This window comes from Elephantulus edwardii, unplaced genomic scaffold (genome assembly GCF_000299155.1).
Source record: "Elephantulus edwardii isolate Elephantulus edwardi_28Jun2011 unplaced genomic scaffold, EleEdw1.0 scaffold00507, whole genome shotgun sequence".
Taxonomy (NCBI): Eukaryota; Metazoa; Chordata; class Mammalia; order Macroscelidea; family Macroscelididae; genus Elephantulus; species Elephantulus edwardii.
The window spans coordinates 63,684-73,666 of NW_006400257.1; the positions used below are offsets into that span (position 1 = coordinate 63,684).

Here is a 9,983-nt window from a genome sequence, read left to right on the forward strand (position 1 = left end):
CAGCGTAGCATTCCATTGTGTGAATATACCACAGCTTCTCTATCCATTCGTTTGTTGATGGGCACCTGGGTTGTTTCCAACTCCTTGCTATTGTGAACAGAGCCGTGATAAACATGGGTGTGCATATATCTGCTTGGATGTCAGTTATGGTCTCTTTGGGATATATTCCCAGTAGTAGAATTGCTAGGTCAAATGGTATCTCTATTTGCAACTTTTTGAGAAAGCACCATACGGCCTTCCACAGTGGTTGCACCATTGGTTGGTTGTTTTTTAAAACATGTGAGTATCTTGACACATCTAATGGTGAAGGGTTCTCTAAACCTAGTTTCCATCTTTTCCCTTCTTTTTCAGTTTTGCCTTGTGGAAAATCTATGGATGACCAAAACTACCAAGAGCAGGATCTTCTCTTTCATTGTCAACTTTCTTCTACTTCCTCAATTTGTTTTGGTTCAGGGCTTCATTTTTTCCATTTCTTTTTCGTCTTCATTTTTGGAGGTTTACGTGCTCCAAGTTTATCTTTAAGACAGGTATAATTTAAGTCTGCAATATGAATTGAAGCTCAACATCACAAAGAAGGGCCATTGAACATTACCACTGGGCCCACTGAACCGTCTCTATCATGATAGATAGAGAAGAGATTGAGATTGTTAACAATTTCATCTTGCTGGATACCACAATCAACACTCTTGGCACCAGCATTCAGGGTATCAAAAGACAAATTGCATTAGATAAATCTGCTGTCACGGACTTCTCCAGAGTACTGAAGAGCAACAATGTCAATCTAGAGCTTAAGATTCATTTGATCCAGGCCATGGTCTTTGCAATTAAACTGCTTTGTATCAGAGAGCTGGAAAATGGCCAAGGAAGAAAGAAGAAAAATTGATGCCTTTGAGTTGTGGTGCTAGAGAAGAGTATTAAGCATATATCAAGAACTGCCAAGAAAACGAATAGATCTGTCCTGGAGAGGGTGAAACCAAACTGTTTCTTGAAGGCAAGGATTTTGAGACACCATCTTACATACTTTGGGCATGTTGCCAGGAGGGACCAGTCTTTGGAGAACACTATCATGCTTGGAAGGGTCAATGGACAGTGCAGGAGAGGAAGACCCAGGATAAAATGTATTGACCCAAAAACTGGGGTAATACGAGTAGGTGTGTCAGAGACAATGAGATTGGCTCAATATTGGCAGGATTCATAGCTATTGTGCATAGGGTCTCTATGAGTTGTAGTTGACTCAATGGCACATAACCACCAAAAGAACAACGTAATTTAAGTGATCATTTTCCTCACATTCAGAGCTCTTAGATTTATCAAAACAGTGTCACCTTAGGATGCTCTGCCATTCTTAATGGCAATGTTTGCTTTTCTTTCTCTACCAAATATTTACTGCCCTCATTCAGTTTCTTTATCCAAAATTAATACAAATGCAACTCTTCTTTTTCTCTGCCTAGTATCTTTAGGGAGCTCTAGTGGCCCAATGGTAAGAAGCTACAATTCCAAAGGCACATGATTTGGATCCCCCAGGTGCTTCACAGAGAAGGATAATGCAGTCTCATCTGGGTGATTTCTTTCCTCTAAAAACTCTCTAGAAGGTCAGCTATAGGTGGGTTCTGGCTCAATGGCAAACAACAAGAAGTATCTATTTTTCATTATAATAACTTTACAACTTCGCCACATTATTATTGTTGTTCCATGCAGTTGAGTCAATTAGGACTCAAAGCTCTGAACTGTGTCCTATTCTGAACCAACTTTACCATCTCAACATTTCTCCCTATTGCCACAATCTCTGTTTCAATCCTTCTCATCCAGGATCTTCCTCTCCTGCGCTGACCCTCCACCTTTCTAAGCATGATGTCCTTCTTCAAGGACTGTCCCTCCCGACAACATCTTTAAAGTATGTGAGGCAGAGTTTAAAAATCCTTGAATTGGTGAGCTCTGGTGGCCTAGTGACAAGAAGCTGCACTGCAATCCCAGAGGTGAGCAATTCAAATCTACCAGATGCTCTGCTGGAGAAGGAGGGGCAATCTCCTCCTGTACCGGTCAAATCCAGTTTGATGGTACACACAAAAAATAATAAAAATTAAAAAATAAGAGTAGTTAAAAAAAATCCTTGTCTCCAAGGAGTGACCTGGTTTGACCCTATTGAGGACAGATCTGTTTGCTTCAGTTCTCTTCTCCAGCACCACAGCTCAAAGGCATTGATTCTTCCTCTGCCATCCTTATTCATTGTCCAGCTCTCAGAAACATAGCAAGTGATTGAAAAGATCATGGCCTGAAGCAAGTGCACGTTAGTCCTCAAACTGACATTGTTGCTCTTCAGTCATTTGGAGAAGTCCTTGACTGCATCTTTTCCAATGCAATACATCTCCTTGTTTTCTGATTGCTGATACAAAAGATGTTGATTGTGGATCCAAGTAAGATGAAATCATTAATGGTTTCAATCTTTTCTTCACCTTTCATGATGTTACCTATTGGTCCAGTGGTGAGAATTTTTGTTTTCTTGATATTGAGGTGTAATTCATATTGAATTCTATAGTTTTCAATATGGATTAAAGGCTATTGGGTCACTATGAGTCACAGTGACTTAACGGCACATAACAACAACAACAACAATGGGTTGAAAAGATATTTATCGGGAAAAATTAACAGAAGTTTGTGACTGACTAAGAAAGGAGGCAGGAGGGGAAAAGTGATGACAAGGATTCTAGCTTGTATAACTGGATGGAAAGCTATAAGAAAAGAGATCATAAGTAATGGATGACCCTGCAGGACATTATGCGAGTGAAAACCCTCAGTCTAAAAGGACAAATATTGCAGAGGGCCACTGTTGTAAAACAGGACTGACATCAGGGTTGAGGGAAGACAGAAAAGGAGCGGAGGAATGATGTATATTGCATTGACGGAGAGGTCTGTTTAAAAGGGACTTATGAATGGGTATTCTTGTCATTACAGAAGTCCAGAGTGAGGGCTGCATAGTGGAGTGAACTTGGGGGGAGGGATTGCATGACAATGAGTTTTTCTTTTTCTTCTCAAGGAGAAGAGTGATTTGAGGGGAAGTGGGTGAGCAGGGAGAAAAGTGCAACAATGTATGACTGGAAACCCTAAGTCTCTGTAAACTTTCATTAAAATTAATAAATAAATTTAAAAAAAATAAATGATGTCTTTGACACATTACACTTTAAATGCTTTGAGGCAGATCAAAATTGGTACTAGAAACATGAGACTGCAAGGCTACTGGTAACTTAGCGGTAAGGAGTTAAGCTGCCAACACAAAGGCACATAGTTCAAACCTACTAGCTGCTCCATGGGAAAAAGATAGGCAATCTCCTTCCATGTTATTTATAACCTCTGAAAACCGACTGGAGGGTCAACTATGAGTCACACATAACAGCAACAACGTGAGCTTGGAGTGGCAAGTATATAGGTCAGATCTAGAGATTAAAAATGTGTGGATCATTTGCTCATAGGAAGACCAAGGTCCAAAAGCTATAGGTGAATTCCCCTAAGGAGAGAGTAGATGCGCTCTGGGGGCTTTAGTGGTTAGAAGCTGTGCTTCCAAGAAAACACAAAGGAGAAAGATGAGAGATTTCCTCTGGTGCAATTATAGCCTCTGAAAGCCCAGTCAGCTATGAGTCTGTTCTGCCTCAATGGTACACGACAACAAAGAGAACAAAGAAAGCAAGGGAAAAAATAATAAATTACTACGGTCAACACCTAAAGAAATTCCAGTATGTAATTTAGAACAGCAATTCTGAAAATGTGGTGCTTGGTCTCCAGGGGTTCCCAAGATTCTCTTAGGTCTACAAGTTCAGAACTACTTTCCACCCAAGCAGATATATGCACACCCATGTTTGTTGCATCTTTGTTCGCAATAGCAAAGAGTTGGAAACAACCCAAGTTCCCACCAACAAATGAATGGTTAGAGAAGCTCTGGTATATTCATATAATGGAATACTATGCAGCATTGAAAAACAAGGAACTCATAAAATAGTATACAAAATGGATGACCCTGGAGGACATTATGCTAAGTGAAAAATCTCAGTCAAAAAGGACAAATATTGCATAGTTGCTACTGTTGTAAAACAGGACTGACATCAGTGTTGAGGGAAATCAGAAAAGGAGGGGAGGAATGATGTATAATGCTTTGAAACAGATGACAGAGCGATCTTTTTAAAAGGGATATATATGAATGAGTGTTCTTGTCATTACAGAAGTCCAGAGTGAAGGCTGCATAGTGGAGTGGACTGGGGGGCGGAGAGGGATTGCATAACAATGAAAGTTTTTCTTTCTTTTCAGGAAGAATGAATTGGGAGGAGGGGGGTAGGAGGAAGAAAAGTGCAACAATGAATGACTGGAAACCCTAAGTCTCTGTAAACTTTCATTAAAATGGATTTAAAATTTAAAAAGAAAACCATTTTCATAACATTACTCACCCTTTCCATTGCATTTAGGATGATATTACAAAAGCAATAATGGGTAAAAGAGCTGGTATCTGGGCAAAATCAAGGCAGTGGGGCTACAGTGGACCAATATTCACTGTGTCTGTGTCATCACTATCATACCTTGTTGTTAATTGCTGTCGAGTCATAGGCGACTCATAGCAACCTATGAATGAAAGACCTGTACACTTGTATCATTTTCATCGTTTCTCCAACTTCGTAGGATTTCCAGAAGCAAGCTATTTCAGAAGGGGATGCCGTTCCTGCTTCCATTTTTTAAACTCACTTTTACTTTGATAACACAATAAAGGTTATTAATTTTTCTTAAACCTCAGCCATTGGGTATGTGTCTTACTACTGTGCCATATAAAAATACTATGTGCCCTTCTGTTGTATCCTGGTGACTGTCTCTAAGCAAAGCACCTGTGTAATTGTTTGAGTTTCAAGCTGAACTAGCCTGTTTTTTGTGGAACACTATTTTTACTTGAAAGAATGACTTAGACACAAACTAAGATTTATTCAGCGTTGGGCATTTGTCAGACAGTTTCCTAAAAAATGAACAAAGCAAGCCTGTCACTTAAAGGAAAACAACTGACAGTATTTGTTAAGCCAAACCCAACCCACTGTTGTTGAGTTAATTCCAACCCAGAGCAACCCTCCAGGACAAATTAGAAATTCCCACAGGGTTTCAAAGGCTGTAAGTCACTAAGAAAGCAGATCACCATGTCTTTTTCCAGAGGAGCAGTTAGTGCATTTGAATTACCAATCTTTTTTTGGTTATCAGCTGAGCATGTTAGCCACTGCATCCCCAGGGCTCCTTCAGTTTTTGTTATCAGGGGTAAAATTAGGCTTTTAAGAGAAAATTGGGAGGTAGAAGGAGAAGAGTGAAAATTGGAATTTTGGAAACTATTATCTGCATAGCATGAACTTCATAGCTTTCCAATACTTAAAGATTTCTCTGCTCAGATTGATGGTGACATAATGAATATGATTTCATCAATGTTGTAAAACTGTATAATGAAATGTGTCAATATATAAAAGATATAGGTAACTCAGAAACTCCCCAAAACACTGACACCAAGTCAGTTCCAACTCATGGTCATCCTGGAGGGCAGAATACAAATGTACTTCAAGATACTGTAAATCTTTATGGAAGCAGGTTGCCACATAGTAGAGCAGCTGATGGGTTTGAACTTCTGACCTTCTGGTCAGCAACTATAGTTAATGTTTTAACCATTATTGCCACCAGAGCTCTTCAGGATTACTCCATGGACTAATATTTTCCAATTGACCAATGCATGATGTTATAAAATCCATTCAAAGCACAAAGCAAGCCAGTGGATTTTTTTTTATAGTTTAAGTGTTTTATCAATGTTTTACTTTCATTCTATATTGATTTGCATTCTAAATTCGAATACATTGTGTTTCATTAGTATACATTGTATTTCATACATTCCTTCACATTGAAAAATATTAAATGCTTCACAAATTTGTCATCCTTGCACGGGGTCCATGCTTATCTTCTCTGGATCATTCTGAGTTTAGTGTATGTGCTGAAAAAGCAAGCACAAACAAACAGATTTGAGTGTAATAGAGTTGTTGTTAGGTGTCATCAAGTCAAGTATAACTCCTAGTGACCATGTAAACAACAGATCTGAACCAACCCTGTCCTCTCCTGTGCCATCCTCATCATCTCTGACATACTTGAGCGCATTTTATAAATACTCGAGCAGTCATTTTATCAATCCATATAGTTGAGGGTCTTCCTCTCTTTTACTGACCCTCCATTTTTTTCAAGCATGATGTCCCTCTTCAAGTAATAGCCCTTCCTCGCAACATGCCCAAAGTATGTGAGACGGAGCCTTGTGATCTTTTCCTCCAAGGAGCATTCCAACTGCACTCTCTCCAAGACAGACCTATGCTTTTGGCAGTCCATGGACTATTCAGTAATCTTCTCCAACACCACCATTAGAAGGCATCAGTTATCACAGCAACACGAAAGCTACCCAGGACGAGTCCATATCCATGAACTGGCAGGAAAACAAGCAAGTCTGTCTTGGAGGAGTGCAGCCAGGGTCCTCGTGAGAGGTAAGGATTGATGAAACTTTGTCTCAGATGCTTTGGGAACGTTGTCGGGAGAGCCCAGTCCTTGGGAAAACACAGCCCGCTGGGAAAGGGAAAGAGAAAGAGGAAGACCGTCACCACGTGGATTCGCACAACAACGGCAGCAGAGGGCCCTGGCGTGTCAGGGACTCTGAGGACGGTGTCGGACAGGGCAAGCTTTAATCTGCCCTTCACAGAGTGGCCATGAGGTGTGATCGGCGCAAGGAACCCTAACGACAACCAACAACACTTAGTTCTAACAACAAAAACATTTCTTGCAAAGCCAACTTGCCTGGATCATTTCACCCACAAGGCTAAACTCGGCCAGTTTCCTTTTGACCCTTCTGAGGTGCTCAGGTCAGAGCTGTCGTCTTGCCTGGTGAAGGCACAACCACCCTCCAGTCACGGGTTCCCCGTGCATGCTGTGAGCACGTCCTGCTGGTGTTTGCTGGTCAATCCGTGAGTGGTAAAACACACAACACACTACACCACCAGGGCTCCACGCTGCTGGTGCTTTTACAACTGCTCATTTCGTCAGACCTCCCGGCATTTCAGCTACAGCATTGCGATGCATACTATTTGCGAACCTATTGCAGTAACTGTTTGGAAGGTGAAGTAGTAACTAAAGGAAAAGGAGAGAAATGGAAAAAAAAAACCCCAACCTTTCAGCTCAGTTAACTAATAAGGTTGTGACTATTAAACATAATTTAAGGTGAAAAAAAAAAAAAAGGCATCAGTTCTTTTTCTGTCATCCTTATTCATTGTCCAGCTCTCAGATGCACAGCAAGTGACTCAAACATTGATACAGCTTCAGCATCCACACTGCAAGTAACTATTAAGAAACTTCTATGTGTCGGGTTTTAGGGTAGTGTCAGAGAAAATCCCCACAATTATCTGAAATTAAAAAACTCCTTTCTACTCTCTTCCACTAGAGGCCTACACGCCGCCGTTGCTGTCGCTGCCATGTCTCTAGTGATCCCAGAGAAGTTCCAGCACGTTTTGCGATTACTTAACACTAACATAGATGGGCGGCGGAAAATAGCTTTTGTCATCACTGCCATCACTAAGGGTGTAGGGCGAAGATATGCTCTTGCGGTGATGAGGAAAGCAGACATTGACCTCACCAAGAGGGCAGGAGAGCTTTCTGAAAAGGAGATGGAGCGTGTGATCACTATTATGCAGAATCCACGCCAGTACAAGATTCCAGACCGGTTCTTGAACAGACAAAAAGATGTGAAGGATGGGAAATACAGCCAGATTCTGGCCAATGGTCTAGACAACAAGCTCCGTGAAGACCTGGAGCGACTGAAGAAGATCCCTGCCCACAGAGGGCTAGCCATTTTTGGGGACTTTGAGTTCAAGGCCAGCACACCAAGACCACTGGCCAGTGGGGCCGAGTTGTGGGTGTGTCCAAGAGGAAATAAGTCTGTAGGCCTTGTCTGTTAATAGTTTATACACCTTCAAAAAAAAATAACAACTCCTTTCCCCACCCCTCTGAGGCCTTATTTTTCTTTAAAAACAAAGCAACATATTAAATCTGATGGAACATAAGATTGGCTACAAGAATACAGGTGGCATCTATTAAGCTAGATATTAAAGAAACATGCAAAAATTGCAAAACATGCTCCCCCTCGCATTAGTTTTTCAAATACAGTTATTTTAAACTGAAATATGTTTTATGCTAATACTGATTTGGAGAGCTGTTCTACTCTGTCCTCTAGGACCACTATGAGTCAGAACAGGTTCAATGGGTTCAAAACCTTGTTTGGGTTTTTAAATAGCAGTTTATCCCATCTAGTTTGTAATGGATTAATAAATAAATGTTCTTTCATGTATTCTATTTCACTTTTATTGAAGTAAAATCTGTGTAAGGTAAAATTGAGCATTTTAAAGTGAACAATTCAATGGCCTTTAGTTCATTCACAATATTGTGCCTTTTCAAAATGTTCTCATCCTTCCAAAAGGAAACCCCGGGCTCATTAAGCAGTCGCCCTCTACTCTCCCCTCCTCCAGGCCCTGGCAATCAACAATCTGCATTGTCTCTGTGGATTTACCTACATTCTGAATATTTCATAAGGAAATTCTCTGATAAGTGACCTTTTGTTTCTGCTGTTTTACTTAGTATAATGTTTTTTGAGGTTCTTTCCAGTTATAAAGTGTATCAATATTTCATTATTTTATGGCTGATTAATATTTATGTATTGTGCAGGTAACACAAAGGCACATGGTTCAAATCCACCAGCTTTTCCACAGAAGAAAGATGGGCAATCTCCTCGTGTGTGATTTACTGCCTCTGAAAACCCACTGAAGGGTCAGTTATGAGTTGGTTCCAGCTTGAACCTGATGGCATGTAACAACAGTGGCATAGAATATATTAAAAAGGGAGCTCTGGTAGAGTAGACAGGAGGGAGTTGTGCTACTAACCCCACGGTCGCTCCTCTCTGATGGTTTCAAACAACCAATGGTTCCTCAAAAGATAGACCACCTCCATTCGTGCCATTTACAGCCTCTGAAAACCCTCTGGAGAGTCAGCTATGAGTCAATTCTGACTAAACACAATTAATTTTCTTTTTATTTCATACATTTTTGTCAACAGTCTTGGCACCAGTAGCCAGGAAATTAAAAGACATACTGCCATGGGGAAATCTGCTGTTAGGGACTTCTCCAAAGTACTGAAGAGCAATGGTGTTTCTCTGGAGACTAAGGTGCACCTGATACAGGCCATGGTCTTTGCAATCACTTGTTATGCATCAGAGAGTTGGACAATGACCAAGGAGGATAGAAGGAGAATTGATACTTTTGAGCTGTGGTGCTGGAGAAGAGTATTGAGGGTAACATGGGCTGCTAGTAAACCAGGTGGCCCCTTGGAGGCAAGGATTCTAAGGCTCCGTCTAACATACTTTGGACATGTTGTGAGGAAAGACCGGTCCTTAAAGAGGGACATCATGCTTGGGAGGGTGGAGGGACGGCGCAGGAGAGGAAGGCCCTCTATGAGGTGGATTGATTCAGTGACTGGGCTAATCAGGATGGGTGTGTCAGAGACAGTGCGAATGGCACAGGACAGAACAGGGTTTAGGGCTGTTGTACATAGGGTCGCTATGAGTCACAAGCGACTCGACGGCACATAACAACAACAGAAACAACATTTTTGTTAACCTATGTATCTATTGATGGGCCTTTGGGCTGTTTCCACCTTGTGGCTATCTTTGCTGTGCTGCTAAGAACAAGCATCATACATGCATTCCTTTGAGTATCTATTTTTTATTCTATACCTACTAGTTGAATCAATGCAATAAAAATATTAGGATTCTACATTAACCTTTTTGATGAGCTGTCAAACTTTTCTGCAGTAACTGAATGACTTTACAGTCCCACCAACAAGTATCCCTGTTTCTCCATACCCTTACTAACATTTGCTATTTTCTATTTTTCAAAATTCTG

General features: G+C 40.8%; 1 pseudogene; it reads left to right on the forward strand.

Annotated features, from left to right (window-relative positions):
* The first annotated feature begins 7,505 nt into the window (after window positions 1-7,505).
* On the forward strand, window positions 7,506-7,966 carry LOC102854948 (annotated as a pseudogene).
* Window positions 7,967-9,983: the final 2,017 nt, after the last annotated feature.